The sequence below is a fragment of the Bos grunniens genome, chromosome 7 (assembly GCF_055505025.1).
Source record: "Bos grunniens cultivar Pamir isolate PY7600 chromosome 7, Bosgru_T2T1.0, whole genome shotgun sequence".
Classification (NCBI taxonomy): domain Eukaryota; kingdom Metazoa; phylum Chordata; class Mammalia; order Artiodactyla; family Bovidae; genus Bos; species Bos grunniens.
In genome coordinates this window covers 53787891-53806762 of record NC_141171.1, presented here as the reverse complement: position 1 = coordinate 53806762, position 18872 = coordinate 53787891, and the positions used below count along the sequence as shown (strand labels likewise).

At 45.0% G+C, this 18872-nt stretch overlaps 1 protein-coding gene and 1 pseudogene across 11 annotated transcripts in view; both read right to left on the bottom strand.

Moving 5' to 3' along the window:
• ARHGAP26 (Rho GTPase activating protein 26) overlaps positions 1-18872 on the bottom strand; it is a 475560-nt gene that overhangs the window by 374637 nt on the left and 82051 nt on the right. The window lies entirely within an intron of this gene.
• On the bottom strand, positions 4277-4944 carry LOC147369577 (pancreatic progenitor cell differentiation and proliferation factor pseudogene; annotated as a pseudogene).

Below are 18872 nucleotides of genomic sequence, written 5' to 3'. Positions count from 1 at the left end.
TAAATAAAAGATTCTGGTGGACCCACAATATGTGGGAGTTGAGCCAGACTAAGAGTGAGTACAAGGCATGCCTGTGATGTCTACAACTGAATAAGCAGGAATACTGACAGCCCTGAGAGGCTAAGCTTTCCTTTCAGACCAGAACTTCTGAAATGCAAAAGGAAGAAAGAGCATTCTAGAAATATGAATGACTAAGGAACCCTGCAATAGCCGTTCTTATTCATGTTATTTCCTGGGATAAGTGGACTACTTATGCTGACCATGACAACACTGGACGGTAAAGGATGGAGCAACCCATACTCACATTTCCTTTCAATCCTTCTTCATTCATCAGTAAGCCGAAGAGAGAGGCTGTTAGTAGAACATGCAAGTATCAAAAAGTGAAATAACAAAACAGCTCTTTTAGGGTACTTTTCACAGAAATAGAACAACCCTAAAATTTGTATGGAACAAAAAGACCCCAAATACCCAAAGCAGTCTTCAGAAAGAACAAAGACAGAGGCATCATGCTCTCAGATTTCAAACTATATTACAAAGCTATAGCATTCAAAACAATGTGGTGTTGACATAAAACTGATCACTAAAACAGAACAGACAGCCTAGGATAAACCCATAATACACAGTCAATTAATTTACGAAATATGAGCTGGGGAAAGGACAGCTTCTTCAGTAAATGGTGCTTGGAAAACTGGACAGCTATATGCAAAAGAATGAAACTAGCCCACTCTCTTACACCATACACAAAAACTAACTCAAAATAACTCGAAGACTTGAATATAAAACCCAAAACCATAAAACTCCTAGAATAAACATAGATGGTAATCTCTATAACATTAGTCTTTGAGGTGATTTTTTGAACTTGACACCAAAAGCAAAGGCAACAAAAGTAAAAATAAACAAGCAGGACTGTATCAAACTAAAAAGCTTCTACACAGCAAAAGAAACCATCAACAAAATGAAAAGGCAACCTACCAAACTGGAGAAAATATTTGCAAATCATATATTCAATGAGGGGCTAATATCCAAAATATATAATGAATGCATATAAGTCAACAGCAAAAACCCAAACAACCCAATTTAAAAATGGGCAAAGGATCAGCAGAATAGACAGTTTTCCAAAGAAGACAAACAGATAGCCAACAGGTACATAAGAAAGAAGCTCAACATCACTCATCAGCAGGAAAACGCAAGTCAAAACTACAAAAAGATTATCTCACATGTGTTAAAATAGCTGTTATCAAAAAGACAAGAAACAACAAATGCTGGCAAGGATACAGAGAAAAGGAAACACTTGAGCACTACTGGTGGGGATGCAAATTGGCACAACCACTATGCAAACGGTGTGAAGGGTCCTCAAATCATCCAGCGATTCCCCACCTGGATGTATCTTAAGAAAGATACATGTGCGCCTGGGGGTGATTCATGTCGATGTACGGCAAAAACCACCGCAATACTGTAAAGAAATTATCTTCCAATTAAAATACATACATTTTTTAAAAAAGAAAAGAAAAACACTACAGACAGTCTCTGACTTACAAAGGTGCAAATGCACAACACTCTCGGGGGGAGCTGTACTTCAAGTTTTGAATTTTGATCTTTTTTCTGGCTAGCAGTAAGCAATATGATACTCTCACATGACGATGGGCAGTGGTAGGGAACCACAGCTCCCAATCGGCCACTCAATCACAAGAGTAAACAACTGATACACTGACAACCATTCTGTCTTTCACATCCAATTCAATATTCAATAAATTACATGAGATATTCAACACTTACAAAATAGGGTTTGCATATTTTGCTCAATGGTAGGCTAATGTAAATATTCTGAATATGTTTAGGTAGGCTAGACTAAACTATCATATTTGGTAGGTTAGATGTATTAATGCATTTTAAATTATTTACTTATTTGGCTGTGCCAGGTCTTAGTTGTAGCATGCAGGATCTTTGAACGTCATTGCAGCATGTGGGATCTTTCAGCTGCGACATTCAAACTCTTAGTTGCAGCATGTAAGATCTAGTTCCCTGACCAGGGATTGAACCTGGGCCCCCTGCATTGAAGGCATGGAGTCTTTGCCACTGGACTACCATGGAAGCCCCTTATATGCATTTTTCACTTACATTTTCAACTTACAATGGGTTTATCAGGATATAACCCCATCATAAGTCAAGGAAGATCTGCAATGCAGAGATACATTAATCTCTCTGTTCTCTACAACATTATGTACAATACCCTAGACGTGAAAATAACCCAAACGTCCATTAATGGATAAATAAGATGTGATGTATGTGTAGTGTATGTGTGTGTGTATGAGAGAGAGAGAGAGATGGAGTATTATTCAGTTATAAAAAAGAATGAAATCTTGCTATTTGTGGCAACTTAGATTGACCTTGAGAACATCATGCTGAATGAAATAAGTCAGAGAAAGACAATGTGTGATTTCACTTATATGTGGAATCTTTAAAAACAAAAACAAAAAATCTACCTCATAGTACAGAGAACAGATTGGTGGCTGCCAGAGGCAGCAGGTGGCAAACAGACAAAATGGGTGAAGGTGATCAAAAGGTACAAACTTCCCTTATAAAATAAAGCCATGGGTTTGTAATGTAGAACATGGTTACTATACTTAAAAACACTGTATTGCATACTTGAAAGTATTTAAGAAAGTACATCTTAGAGAAAGCTCTCAACACAAGGGAGAAGAAAATTTGTAACTATGCATGGTGACAGAGTTAATTACATTTATTGTGATGATCATTTTGCAATATATAAAAATGTTGAATTATTACACTGTATACTTGAAACTAATATAATGTCATATGTCAATTATATTGCAATTAAAAAAAACTATTTACAAAAAAAAAAAAGTTGAGTCATTTCATGCAGTGTCCGAGTCTGAACAAAATTAATATGCATATAAGATACATAATTCAAACTGTATAATTTCAGTGATTCTATATACAAATCAATTGATCTCATATTTACAATTAAAAGTGGCATTGCACAATATAAAGATGAATAGTAAAATTCATACCAATAGTTCAAATTTTCGACTGTTCTTTTTTTTAAATAGCATTGAATAGAAAATTTTTTTTAAAAAAAGGCAAGGCACAATGAGAGAGACCATTAAAAAAAGGCTTTACATTTTAATACACCTTTAGCAGCACTTATTTGGGCTTCATGAACAAGAGGCCCACAGATAAAACAGACAGCCCTAGGCACAAGCACACCCAGGATGGCTCTTCTCCCTGTGTTAACTTTCTCCTTTCCTCCAGCTGGCACCTGGAGGAGGAGCTCCACCGCTGAGCAGCATGGGCCCAGGCCAGCAGCATCATAGCTGGCCTCCCCGCTCCCTCCCAGCTCAGCTGTCCAGGATGATCTTTTCAAAAAGCAGATCTGATCTTGTCACTGCAGCTTCCACATCCTCCCCAGCTATAATTCTTCCCTTTCATCTCAAAGTTACTACAAATCTGACTAGAAAGTGGGTGGGAGACACTCAACTCAAGGATACACACCACTGGCCTGGACCTCCCTCGGTCCTCCAGCCCCACTGGCCAGCTCAGATCCTGGACCCCTCTGGCCACAAAGCCTGGCACATTTCCTCAGCCCACAGTCCTGGCCCAACCCTCTCCATCTTGCTGTTGTCACCCTTCAAATTCCGCTTGGAGGGTCACTTCCTCAGGGAAGTGGCCCCCTCTATCCCCCACCCTCTCCCAATGGTAGCTCTCCCAATGGTAGCTCTCCCGCCTCCCTACAACTTCCTTTCCCATCCCTTTACATGATAGGTAATTTCCTTTGATTTTCATGACTGTTTAATGCGTACCACCGATGATATTAGGACAGCTATCACAATTCTAGTATGTAGTAAGCAAGCCTCCAATAACACTTTTAAATATATAAATGAATTCACGTGACTTTTTAAGGCTTGAGCCAGGAGAGTGACAAACTCTGCAATCCTCTTTTTACAGAAAGGGAAGAAGCTAGATCACCGAAATGGAGATCAGCCACCCCTTTATTTACTCCATTACACTCACGAAATCAAACGGGAACCCCATTTCCTAGGCTTATCTTAGCCTTGAAGACACACTTTTCCTACATTCTCTCTTTGTTTTTTCCTCACTCCTGGAGTTTATTGTCCACTTGGTGCAAGGCACAGGGTTATGGGGTGTGAGGAAGGCACACTCGTGTAGCTCAGATAGCAGACAGTAGGATTCTCTCAACTTCCTTTTTAGTGTTCTGCTATATTTATATTAAAAAACCGAACTGCTTCCCTTGACCGCAGTCTCCTTGGTCTTGGGGAGAGGAGGAGAGGGAGGTACAGCGCGGGGGGAAGAGGAGGACTCTGATGAGCCTAGCGCCTTGGAAGGAAGCCTGGAAGCTGGTGGTGGTCACTCAGGACGGGGGCCTGCAGTTGGTTTTGCCAGGCTGGCTGCCAGGCTGCTGCTTCCCCGCAGCTTCCTGAGCTAGGTCACAGGTGATCGTGCTGGTGGAAGCCTGGGCAGACTCTGAGTACTCTGGGGACTCCAGCACCATGGCCATGAGTCCACTCGGGAGAGTGGACTTCCCTTAGAAGAAGCTAGCCCACCAGTGTCCTGGGTCTGCTTTGGGGAGACCCGGATGGTGGGGGATGGCTTCCCCAGGGTACTCGGCACTTCCACAGGAGCTGTTACTGGAAGTGGAGCCCAGGCAGCGCTGGCAGTAGTCATGGGTGGCCACGAGTGAGCCGCTGGAGGGGATGGCCCCCATACTCTTGCTTGCGGGCTGGTAGAAACCTCGGTGGAGACCCCTCAGAGGCCTTGGCATGCGATCACTGACAGTGGGCACAGGGGCACTAGGCCACAGAGCCCATCTGCGTAAAAAAAGGCAGGCAGCCACTCCACAAACCAGACACACAGGCCCTACTCTCTTTCTTGTCCAACAGTCCGACAATGTTTTCAAGGTACCACTAACTTGATCTTAAAATTGAGTTACCTACAAACTTTACCTACAAGCAAATGATAGGCAAAGAATTGCCATCTGTATACCTAGACAGCATACCTTGGTCAGACTTTAAAAATATAATCTGGTGACAAACTGTGCCATGTAAATACAGAAGCCATCCCTTTTAACACACCGGGTACTACTTGAGGGAAAACAGAGAAACATAACTTTGGGGGCAGTGTCTCTTGATCTGTCTTTGAAAGGTCACCTGAACCAGATCACCCCAGACTTTTTAAATCTGAAATTCTGGGAATCTAATCTGAAAATGAGATCTGGAAATCAAATTTCCAGATTGGCAATCAAATCTGGAAATCACAGTAAGTTTAAGGACTGCTGTTATAGGAAGACATTGTTGAGTCATTTGTTTAAACGCCAAGGGACGGCAGGACACTACTGACACTGAACCTGAGAAAGCGGGGACACAAGAAAGAAAAGGAAAGCGACGTCCCGTGCTGGGCCCAGAAAGTCCCTGGCAACACGCCGCCAAGAAAGAAGCAGGAAACTGTTCCCAGAGAAGAGAGGGAGCCTGGAAAAACCCCAGGTCATTGTCGGCTAGGGCTGTTAATTATTCTGGCTGTTTTATTCTTGTGGCCACTTCCTCCTTTCTCAAGGTGCTCTGGGGACAGCAAGGGACCCTGACGTCTGTCCCCCCATCGCAGGAAGGACACAGTGAACGTAAGCCAGGGACTGCATAAGCAGGGCCACCTCTTATAGTCCCAGAGCTTCCTTTAGGCTGAAAAGGGTCCAGGAGCCAGAAGCCCTCCTTGCTGCTGCTGCTGCTAAGTTGCTTCAGTCGTGTCCGACTCTGTGCGACCCCAAAGACGGCAGCCCACCAGGCTCCTCCATCCCTGGAATTCTCTAGGCAAGAACACTGGAGTGGGGTGCCATTGCCTTCTCCAAAGAGCCCTCCTTAGAGACTGGAATTCCAGCCACTCCTGGCCCACCCTCCTCACCACCTGTCTCCTGCCTGTCAACGCAAAAGCCCTGAGAAATGAGAAGATCCATAAGAAGCCTCTCAGCACACCTACACCAACTTCAATATCCCCTCCTACAGTGGGCTAAATGATGTCTCCCAAGTTCATGTCCACCCAGAACCTCAGAGCATGACCTTATTTGGAAACCTGAGTCTTTGCAGATGTTATTAGAGGAGATAAGGTCACACTGGATTAGAATGGGGCCAAAACCCAAGGACTAGTATCCTTAGAAGCAGAGAAGACATGCACACACATGGAAGGAGGGGCCAAGAGTGTAGTAATGGAGCCACAAGTCAACCACCACCCAGGATTGCTAGAAGCCACTGACGTCAGGAAGAGGCGAGGGAAAATCCTTCCATTGAGGCTTCACAAGGAACACAGCCCTGATTTCAGATTTCTAGCCTCCAGAACCACGAGAGAATAAATTTCTGTTGTTTAGGCCACCCAGTCTGTGGAAATTTGTTACCACAGAAAGCTAATACACCTCCTTTCTTAGGAAGCCAAGGCCTTTAAGTCACATTGCAACCAAAATCTAGAGGTTCTGCAACAACACTAAAAGGAATGCTTCCAATACCATAGCTGGCCCTGCCCCAGCCTCACTGAGGGCAGCTCTCTGCACTCGGGCAGTGCTGGCTTTCCTCCTGATCAGTGCCCTCACAGGCCTGCTTTATCCCTGTCCAACACACTGCACCTGCTACCCCTGCCAGCTACACACACTCTGCCTGCCATCCTGCACTGGCCCAGGCTGCCCCCACCTCCCCCTCCGCCGACATGCCCAGGGCACCTGGATTTCTCCCTCTAAGCACTTTCCACACTCACTCAGTGTGGCAGCTCTGAGAGGCCAGAGACCTTGCCAATCCTGTATTCAATCACAGCCTGCTGCCTTCCCACACAGCTCACTACAGGGGAGCAGCTCAGCAAGTGCACGAGCCAATGCACAAACAGCAAACTCAGCAGCGTGCTCGGCCAGCCCTTGCTCTTCATTACTCGGCACAGAAATGGGGTCAGTGTGAGTAATTCTGCCTTCTGTGTGACTTCTCACAGCTGTGATTATACTCCTGTCACAGCGTGTCCCACACTATATAGATCACTCATTTATTTTGTTATTCATTCAAAAACCTATGCATTGAGCATCTATGTGCCTGATATACTAGTCTGAGAGACAAAGAAAGGAAAAAGCAGACCCAGCCTGTGTCTTCATAGCATGACATATGGTGGTGATGGGGTGTTAGTTAGTTAATTAATAACCTCACCTTAAAGCTGAAAAACAGCAAAACAATCTTGTTCATGGGCCTGTTTCCTCTGGGTTCCTAGAGCCTAGAACAGCACCTGGTACATAACAGGATTGCCAAAATTCTGTATGGCTGGAGGATGAATAGGTTGAGAATGGGTAGATGGATGGAAGAAGGGCAGGGAGGGTGCCCGGTATGTAACAGGTAGTCAATAATAGGATAGGTGGATACACAAACGGAGGAAGACAGATGAGTGTTCGGATATAGCCTCATACACAACAGGCAGTCACTGATGATGAACAAATGGAAGGACAGAGACACATATCTAGGGAGCAAAGCACCGGGGATGAAATCTCTACAAAATATAACTTAACAAACAAAAGGCTTCAGAGCCTTCTTAAGTGGTACCTCTGGAATCACCTCATTTCTTTCCAAAGCATCCCAGCTGCCTCCTAGCATCTGAAAGAAATGATAATTCTAAATGAATCTGGTATCCAGATCTTCTGTAAACATTTAGTGGAAAATCAGCTTCACCAGCACAAATATGCTCTCTCTTGCTCCCCACCCCTCCCCTTCTCTCTGTAATGGGGGTTTTAAAAGCCTGTTTTGCTCATTCTTCTCCACCACAGTGAGTATTTACTGCTTTACAATGTTGACTCTTGCCAAAATGCACACCACAGACCACTTACCTGGTTGTGTCATTCTTAATTATTATTTTTATGGTTCTTCAAGTACCTAAGAGAGACTTTTCTTTGAGGGAATCAGAGCTGACTCTGAAAATTTACTGCCATTTACAATTGAGGGGTGGGATGGGGTGGAGTGGAAATATCACAACTGGAGAAGAAAAGGATGGGGGGAGGTTTCTGAGAGCATATCCAGTCAAAGCCCCCTTCTATGGCAACCTGTAGTAGAGAAACAGTTCGCAATTAAAAAACAAAACCTAACAGAGCCCCAACATCAATGTTTACTCCTGCATAAAACAGCTAGGCTCAGAACAACAGAAGAGGTCCCCACGCGCCTCATCTCTGGGTCTGGCTTGTATCAGGTTAAATTCCCTGCATTTCCAGGCTCTTCTTGGTCTCACTCAGTAATGAAGCTAGTCATTCAGACCCTAGGAGGCCTTTCTTCCCTTTGATTTCCCTCTGCTAAAGATAAGAATAACTTTCTGAGTCTCAGAACAATTGTTTCCTATGCTCTCAATTCAGGCCCCAAAGCACCATGATTCACTGATTCATACCTTACCTCTCCACTGAGCACCTCCCATCTGTGAGGGATTGTCGGAGGCAATGAAAATTAAACACTGAACAAAACTGATATAGTCCTCGCGCTTCAACCTGCAACCTGGTGGGAATAGACACTCAACAAAGACACAAACACACACAATAATCATCTAAAAGCTCACTGGCAAGGATATAAAAATGCAGACGGTGGCTGGGAAGGAATGATGTAAAGGGGAGGAAAGCAGACCCTCCCTCTAGGTGAGGCAGAGAGCCACATCAAGGCAAAGAGGGAAGTGGCTGATCAGCTACCCAGAAACAAGACTTTTGAGATAAGCATTAAGAATTCCCCTAGCATTGTGGCGATGGCTTCACAGGTGTATACAGATAACAGAATTTACCAAATTGTACAATTTAACATGTGTAGTTTTTTGTATGCCAATTAAGTTGTTTAAAAAAGAAGACATTCCCCCTAAATTTGCTGCCCACCTCTCAGGGTCTCCAGGATGATGCAGGTTCCTGTAGCTACAAACGAATAAAAACAACTTGGCTACACCAAACATCCCACCCAGCCATATTCCCCTTCTTGACTGGCTCACAGCTTCATTCATTCATTCCACAAGGATTTATTAAACACCTACTACAGGTCAGATACTGTCTTCTGTGTTCTCCATTATACTACAAATAAAAACATACATAACCCAGTTCCCCTAGAGCTTGTAGCTTCCTACAAATGTATGCCCAAGTAGAATGCTGTCTACATACTAAGAAGGACTTGAAACATTCTCAGAACATGGATGTAAGGCTATTCTGATGAACTTTCAACATCATGACAGACAACAACTTATTGAAAACTTACTATGCACCCAGCCCCTAAATGCTTTAAAGGTATTATATCACACAATTCTCCCCCAATCCCTTCAAGGTAAGTACTATTGTTTAAATCCAGTTTACAAACAGGAAAATGTCCAGTTAAGTGGTGGAACCGAGATATAAACCCAAGAGCCCGACTCTAGATCCCACAATTTAAAAATCTACGCTATAGCACTGTAAGGATAAGCTGCCCATCAACTGCCTCAGAAAGCCACTTTACAATCTAAGCAATTTTTTCCAGTACAAATTTTGCTGAGCACATCCTCTGACCCTCCCCCATCAGTACTTCCACGACCTCTGGAGCTTGACAAAGGCAAGTGTGAGAAGTAAGGGAGGCTCACATGTTTCAGAGCAGCAAGACTCTGCACAAGAGAGACTGACATCTCTCTGGTGCCAAAAGAAGCGCTCGACAGGACACAGAAAGACAACCGCTCGATTCCCTGGCTGCAGGCAGAGGGACACCCAGGGCTCTGGCTGGTAAACTCTTCTAAGACACAAGTAAGATACAAACTTACTGGAAGAGATCGTGGTTATAACAATGACAGAGAGCAGAAGAACACAGAAATCCTCTGAATCAAAGAACCTTTCCACCAGCCCCCATCCAGGCCACTCAACCAGATCGTGTAAAAATCAATATGACTGCTGGCAGTTTATATGCAGCAAGGAGCCAAAATACATCAATGTGTGAGAATTTATGCGCAAATGATAAAAACCTCTGTGACAAGCCATGGACATCTGTATTAATAGCACAACTCCTATCATCAGAGTCATTCAGGGAAAACTAAAATAAACCTGCCCTAAGACAGCCTCCATGAAGAAACCAACTCTGAATGTCACAAGAGATACAAGAATGATTTTAAGAATTCAGATCCTGTCATACTTTCTTTCCCTAGAAGGCCTTTTACCTTGGACAGCAAAGACATTGGTCAAGAGGAGTCTGGCAATGCCTGCGCTGGTCCCAGGCCTCCAAAGGACAATGGGGTCCTCATGACAATACCCACTAACACCCACAATGCCTCACAGGCTAAACAACTCCCATCTGAGACCTGCCCCTTCCAAACCACATCCAGCTGCTCAGAGCCCCTACCTGGTAAATAGTTTCCTAACACTTAGCCCTACTGCTTACCTCATGCACAAGACTCTTTCTTTTCTCATTAACATTTCTCAACATAGAATTCCCTAACTCCTCACAGAAAACTTGTAGAACCCTTTAGCACAAGTACTTATCATAAATTTATCAAGCTCTGAAGAGAGGACAACTAGCAAATCCAAACTATTGCTAGAGCTCAGTTTCATTTCTACCTTTCTGGTCAAAGTGAACTGCCTTTCCAAGGTTGGGGAGGGGCAGTGTGCCTATGAAGCAAGAACTCTAGAGATATACAGACCTTACGAACAACCTGCCATGACTCAGGCAGACCTCCTGAGCTCTCTGGCCCTCAGGACGATGAAGAACAGGTGAGGGGCAGGGGCTGTTGGATGGAAGTCTGGGAATCACGGCCACATGGTGATGGCTGAAACCAGGGACAGGAGAAATTAACAATGACAGAAAGAGAAAAACCCTCTGGTCTGGGAGGCAAAGGTGGCCTGGAACCTTGGGAAGAGCCACAAGACAAAAATGATGAGCTAGGAAGGGATGCTCAGAAGGGGTGAAGAATGCTTGGAGAGTACACCATTGATGAAGACAAAGGAGAAGAGTCTCGAGAAAGAAGAAGGCCAAGAACAATCACTGGTTTAAGTAAGTGGGCAGCCCCGGGGACCTCTGAGACAGACAGCAGGTCCAAAGAGAACTACGGGCAGAAACTGGACCTCAGGGCTTTCAGTGGTAAAGGCAGTAAACACAAAATACTCTCTCAAACACTCTAGCTATGAAAACAGCAGCAGCACAGGATAGTACATAAGTGGGAGAGGTACAAAGGGAAGTTTTGCTGAGATTGGTTTTTTTGTTCCCTCTTGTTTAAAAGACAATAAAGACTTATCAGCCTGCTTGCCGATGAAAAAGAAAATGTGCCACTAGTAAAGGAGGAGAGTCTAATGACGCACTGTGAGGGGAAGGAGGATGCTCTGGGCCCTAAAGTAATGGATCATGTGTCCAGAGAGGGAGGAGGATTGCAACAGGGAGGGAGAGCTTTAAGAGCATTAGCAGGTTTTCCCTGGAGAGAAGGCTGACCAGTCTCTCTACTGATTAACTGTGTCTCTAACCACAGTGCATATGATACCACATGGCGAGTCATATTTGAAAATGAACCCACATTCCTTCCCAAGCACCATTCATCTTTCTGGAAGAAAAGCCAACAGTGTTTTGGGAGGGAAGAGAAAAGACAAGGCTGCAAGTGCTTCATCTGCTCTGAAGTCTTGTGATTCGGGGGTTGTTGTGTTTAGTTGTTGTTGCTCCTTCTGTTTTATATGAGAACCTGTCTCACTTAAGGGTGAGGAAACTACAGAGTGGACAGAGTCCACACCTACTCATCATGAAAACCTATTTGAACTGCTTCAGCTAAGATGAAAGTTCTCCTGTCTTAATGGTTTCAATCTTTCATAACATTATTCAAAACTACAGACCTCCATTCACATCCTTTGCCTCCTTTTAAAGTGCTGTTTGTGGCTCAGAGAAGGTGGTGATAAAACCATTTTTTTAGATCAAGTTAAAGTTGGGAATGGAATTCGCATAAATACCGCAGCAGAGACAACTGGTAAAAAGATGATCTGGATCACTACCTCCAGTCTAAAATCAATGTAGTCCGAAGACAACTAATTGCTCCTGGGATGTATACAGTACACCAATTATTTATCCTCTGACACTCATTTTTCAGTAAGGCCAAGAAACCAAACAGGAGGGAAGGAAGAACTGCCTGGCCCAGAGATCAGAAACCTACTGGTAATTCCCACAAGCCAAGGCTGGACCACATATTGAGAGAGCAGATCCTTGTTTTAAAGAGCTTCCAATCTTGCTCCAGGAAAATCCAATGATGAAAATGCTAAACAAATAGTGTCAGGGCACAGGTGTTCAAAACTAAAGCAATCTTTTATCTTGCAAAGCAAGCACTGCAGGCAAGATTCACTTTCACAAAGTGCTCACCTTGACAGCATCCACCCTGCACACATAATAGGGATTTATTTGCACACAACATTCTCTAACTCCATGTTACAGGAAGCGAAAACCATTTGCCTCGGCTGATGAGCTAAGACTTGAGAACTACCTATGGTGAGAACTTGACCATGGAAAATAAGGAAAAACTGCGAGAGAGTAAAGGAGGGAAACATGATTGGGAAAACCACAGGGCCACCCACGATACTTACTTCAAACAAGTTTTTACTTGGCTCAAGGTCTGATGGTCTCAAATTTAAATGACCCCAGGGAGAGAACTGGCCACCCAGTCCTATAGTCTCCTATTACTATCAGAATGCTGACCAAAAGCTCAGGGAGTATCTGTTCACAGTCCAGGTAAAACCAAAACTAGTGTCTAGAGTAACTTACAGTTTAAGGAAGGCGGCTGAGAGTGGGATGGCGTTCTACAGGCGAAATAAACAATCCCAGGAGGCACTGTGGGCAGAAATCAACTTTGCCAACTGAAGTTCAAAATTCCTTTCCATCAAGTCAACTCCCCTTCACCAACTAAAGCTTTACCCCTCTAGACACTGCCTTTCAGCTGGGCTAAACTCTGTACAGAGCCATAGCCCAGGCCCCACATTCCTGAGGCTTACACAGCCCTGCTTCTCCTCTGAACCTAAGGGTTCCCAGCACAAGCGCACATGCCACCCTATCCTCCTGGCTGGGCCTTTATCCCTGCTGTTCCCTCCATCACAATATTTAGCTTCCTGGTCTCCCCTCACCCAGATGGACCCATCCTTCCAATGCCATCTCCTCCACGAAGTCCTCCCAATGCCATGTCACCCAGCCTGCAGCACCTCCTGCCACTCACACACACCAAGCGCCAGTCCCCTCCCTGGAACCTCTTCCTGGCACTCTGTGCATTCAATGGCAGTTAATATGCTATCGTCCTTTGCAGTATTCACTGTAACCTGAGCTGAGACAGCCTCTCCAGGGTTTGGTTTCTGGATCTTTAAAACAGATCCTAAAACACTGTTTGTAGGAATACCTACAAATAATAAAAGGGAAAATAGACACCTTTTAAGAAGTTCTTACTACATACCAGAGAAATGGTGTGAAATTTACAAACACTGTCTCTTTCGATCCTCGAAATCCTATGAAGGCAGGCGCCATCATCCTCATTTCATAGATGAGAAAGCAGATGATCGAAAAGGCTGAATGATTTGCCCATGTCCACAGCCAGCAAGCCACAGAGCAGAGGTTCTCTCTCTGGCAATCTCCCCTCCAGGACCTCTCTCAATCACCAGGCTCTATTGCCCTTCTTTTCTTCAGTCCCCTGCCTACCTCACAGGGCTCCTCTGAGATAACACAGGAAAAGTCCTTAGCACACTGACTGGTACTGGGTCTTTCTGTTCCCAGAAAGGTCATATCCTTTAAGGGAGAAGAATTACTGGCATATGTGCATGCTTTAACCATACTAATCAGCAGAGAATGGATAAATGCATAAATGAATGAATGAAATGAAAAGAATGAAGAGTATCAGCTAAACGAAATTAAGAGAAGGAAGTGTTTTTAAAGCAGATACTAAACATTCTATATACAGATCCTCACAGGGCAGCACAAAACGTAGCCTCTTTCTCCACAGTGTCTCTCAGATGCAGTGCTCACTCCAGGTATAAAGGGGAAGGGTATGGGAGGTCACAGCAGTGGGGTGGGCAGGAATGACACAGTGCCTCCCCAGAGCAGCAGGTCCAGTTCTACAACTCTAAGACAAAATCCTCACTGGAGGGAAATCCCATTCAAATCCTCTTTGTCAGCACCAAGGTCAACGAGACTAATCCTCCAGAGGACCTGAAATTCTGGCTCACCTGTGCCACACCAAAGGACAGCCTCCCGGGAGCAAGAATACGGGCCTCAGGGTGGCCCACCCCATGTTTCTCCCTGTCTGAGCTGATTCAGCCTCGCCTCACACACGCACCTCAGCTCCCAGCTCTGAGTGTAGGCACTACCCCAGTATGGCAGGTCACGGGCCCATCCAAACCTCAGTCTTCCCATCTGGAAAATCCAGACAATCCCACAACTACCCTCAGAATGCTGATGGGAGGAGTGGACAGATAATCCATGGAGCCAGTGCCTGGTACATAAGGAGCACTCTGTGTGTGTCAGCTCTAAATGTGGGCAGACAACGGGGACACAGAGGGACCCCGACATCACCATGCACTGTCCTGGCTTCGAGGGGTAGCAGCTTGGCCCCATGAACTCTAAGCAACTAGTCTATATAGGAATTAGGTGGTCAATCTCAGTGTGGTACATAAATACCTCTTTGACAATAACAAGAACTTAAAATGCAGTTGGTCTTACATGGGGGAAAGGCCAGTGGGTGGGGAGATAAAAAGGAGAAAACGCTAATAGGAAAATGGAAGAGAAGGATGTCACCTAACCAGCCGCCGACACTCTGAGAGCCATGCTAGTGGCAAGTGCAGACTCGGCGGGGTGGGGGGAGGGGGGCAGACACAGGTCCCTGTGGGGACACAGCACTTAGCCTATTAAGAAAAGAGACCTGAGGGTCAGTCCTGCCCCTCAAGCCATCACAGCAAATACGAGCCAGCCAGGAGATCGGCCACCAGCACTTGGCCATCAACCACGGCAGACATTTGGCTGCTTCAGCTGGCCTTAGTCTTCAGAAACTGATACATCTCTGTACATAAACAGTAGACAGAGAAGTCTCTTCCTTTTCTAAAAATACACATCTGCACTTCAGCACTGCAAAGGCCATCTAGAGCACATAACAAAGCTGCCATCTGCGGATGTCTGGGCCCCAGGAGGAAAAGCATTTCCTTTATCAACAGCAAAGGGTGTGAAGCTACCGTTCACCTCGGAGGATGACTCTGTCTCAGGAAACTGCACGGCACAGAGGCGTTCTGTGACCAAGACAGATTGGTCCTGACTCCCACCGCGGCCTCTTGTCCTGCTCAGTTAACTTTGCTCAGCCTCAGTGTCCTCATCTGTAAAGAGATAGTTAGGCCCGCATCCACCCAAGACGGTTCTTGTGAGGATCAGAAATGACTGCAAATCACCTAGGCCAGTTCCTGGCACAGAGCAGGCCATCAACACACCAGAGCTTGGTCATTCCTGAGATCCCAGGGTCTCCCTCCTCCTTTATCCCCCTCTCATTCCTAAAATAACCGAGGCAGGAAGACAAAGACTGATCTTCCCTGCTCCCAGGGCAACTCACCCCTGAAGGACATTCCTGCTGTGCGTTCTGGGCAGCAACACCAGGGCCAAGCAAGTAGGAGGTTGCATGTTAGTGAATGGAGTGGAGGAAGAAAAGAAAACCCATCCCACAGTCCTCAGGAGAGCTCCTCCACGCACCCCAGCCTCAGCTAAGGGCCAGCGGGGTGCAGAGGGAAGATAAGGCAGGGTCTCCGTAGGAAGGAGGTCATAATCATCTGGGAGGGTTTCCTTCTGGAGTTCACAGACAAGGAGCTTTAGAAGGTCCTGAGTCCTCTGAAACTGAATATGATTTGGGGTGAACATTCCCTTTTTTAGGAAAGAGTTCAGAACATCCATCAGACTCTCAACAAAGTCTGTGACACTTCCCCAAGAAAAAGGCTTTAAAACCACCAATTCATTAAGGGAAAACAAGAATGTCTGAGAGAAAGAGAATAACATAAAGTGATCTCTAATTCTAGCTCACATGTAACGATATTCACAAAGTGCTTCACCATGTGTCATGTCGCTTAGTCCCCATGACAGCAGAAGGGGACAGTCACCATCCCAAAATGAGGAAACTGAGGCTCACAGGAGGTCACCACTTCCCAAGGCCCCTGGATGAGCAAACGGCCAAGTCAGGATGCAACCCCAACAGAGTCTGAGGCCAGGGCTCAGGATCCTGGTCATCACGTCAAGAGTGTTACCTCCTCCAGGCCAAGCCCCCAGTCTTACAAACCAGAAGGAAGGGTGGGAGGAAAGGGGGGAAGGGAGATGGGAGGGGTCCGAATGTGACTTACAGTGCAACACTCTTTCCACTACACCCATCCTGTCTGTCTTCACACACTGACACTGAGAAATTTTCTAGACATCAGGAAAGAAACAAGACGTCATAAGGAAGTATACAGAAAGCTGGGTATGTTGCATCAGTACCAAAAGCCCCAATTTCCTTGCTGGGAAAATGAGGGTTATAAATGACTATTCCATGCACATTTGGCATGTAGTAAGCATTCATGAATGGTAGGCATCATTGTAATTAGTAAAATCTAAGGAAATCACATGTCCTAGTGATCAAAGTGAAAGTCGCTCAGTCGTGTCCAACTCTTTGCGACCCCATGGAGTATACAGTCCATGGAATTCTCCATGCTAGAATACTGGAGTGGGTAGCCTTTCCCTTCTCCAGGAGATCTTCCCAACCCAGGGATCAAACCAGGGTCTCCCGCATTGCAGACAGATTCTTTATGAACTAGGATGTCAGGGAAGCCCAGTGATCAAAGGTGCCATCTTTATGTCAGTGAACCCGAGATTGCTTCAGTGAGCCCACCTCCCTGCATCCCTGAACTCGGCTCAGATGCTGGTGAGAGAGGCCTCACTGTGGCTCCCAGAAGTGATCACACTCTCCCCTGCAGCTGCCTGTTTGGGAAGCCAGTGGCGGCAGCCAGCAAGAGTTGGGAGCAAGCCTAGGTCCCAGAGCCAACTATTCGACATCATCTGAGGTGCAGAGAGGCCTTGGAAACCTCCAGGGTAATTACAGGAGGTGGGGAATATCCATGGCAGGCTTCTCTAGATACAGAAAATAAAAACAGAAAATAAGTATAACAAGTTCTCAAAGGTGAGACAGGGCCACCTGAGACAGATATGCAAACAGATGAAAAAGCCAGGATTTTGGTGGACAAGGTTTTGGGAGGATAAAGGTTTGGGAGACCTCTGACTCACAGGCCCTTTGTCCCTACCAAAAAACACATCTAACTGATGTGATTCTCCAAGAATGATAATTTTTATGAGTTGGACCCACTCTTCACAGCCAGAATATACCATCTCTAGCACCATCAATGAAGTCCCCACACAGAAAATAACTATTTACAATAGCAGCTGCCATTTATTTATTAAATAATTACACTCTATGCTGTCTTTTACATATATTATCTCATCTAAGCCTTAAAATAGAATTTTGAGAAAATTCCAATCCCCATTATACAGATGGGAAATTGGCACCAAAAAGGTTAAACAGCCCGTCTAAGGTCATAGGGCTAGTAAGTGACAAAGAGAGATGTCTAATTTCCATGCTCTTACTATTATGTGTTTTCACATAAAATATTGGTTTCCACCCATAAGGCCTCTAGACATGTTTTTCTCCTAGTTCTTCCAGAAAGTGAGGGACTTACTTATTCCACTCTATCCTAATCCAAAATACTTTTTATGCTAAGTACTGAACACAAGATAAACCCCACTAAGCCAAGCAACAGCTATGCTCATAAGCACACAAGACAGTGGTTTAAATAATACAAAATACATGTGAGGTGAGGAATTAATAGGTAAGGGAAAAGAGGATGTGACCACGAACCTTTTATCCCATAGACCAAAATACCAAGAGCATTCCACACTCCTTTCTTCCCAAGAACAATCTCAAGAAAAGATGTCTTCTCCAAAGAGAAAAAGATTCCAGAAATGTTAGTGAAGTGTCTCTAGAATAAGGAGAGGTGACTAAAGAAACGTGCATATGTGCTAATTCATTTCAGTAGTGTCCGATTCTACTATCGTCTGCCAGGTCTATCACCTGCCAGGCTCCTGTCCATGGGATTCTCCAAGAAAGAATACTGGAGCGCGTTGCCATGCCCTCCTCCAGGGGGTCTTCACGACTCAGGGATTGAACGCATGTCTCTTAAGTCTCCTGCATTGGCAGGCAGGTTCTTTACCACTAGCACCACCTGGGAAGCCTGACCTAAGAAGAATGCAGAGGACATATCGCTTGAAAACAAAATAAAAAAAGCAAACACATAACACCCCACAAGTGTTCTCCATTAGATTTCCCAAAGCAAGTCATGACTTTGGAACCAACCCATTAACACAAATCAAAATAATCTGAACCAAATGTTCCCATTTAAAGGTCTGTTCCCCCCTTGAAGAGTTCTACAATGTTCTACCAGGGTAAATGTACTTTCACACACCAGGCCACCTCACTCTGGTAATTACCACCAGACTTGACGTTTGCATGGCTCTAACCAAGCCAGCAAAAGTCTATGAACCCCAAAACCAATAGCAGAGGTCATAAGAGAGGTGGCAAGAGGTAGACACAGCGGACGTGGGAAATTCTGCAACAGGACCTCCCTCTGAAAATGAAACACTCTCTGGATTTTTGTTCCTAGAAGTCATCCTTCACAGGACTCACACCCTCTTCAATTGGCCATCTCCTTTGCTCCAGCCAGAGGAATCTGTCACTTAGCAACTACTCTCCAACAAAATACTAAGGAAAACTGGGAAACCAAAACCAGGAAGCCAAGATGAAGTCAGGCTTTTGAAAACTCTTGCTCCCTAGCATTCATGGGATAAGCTTCAAGC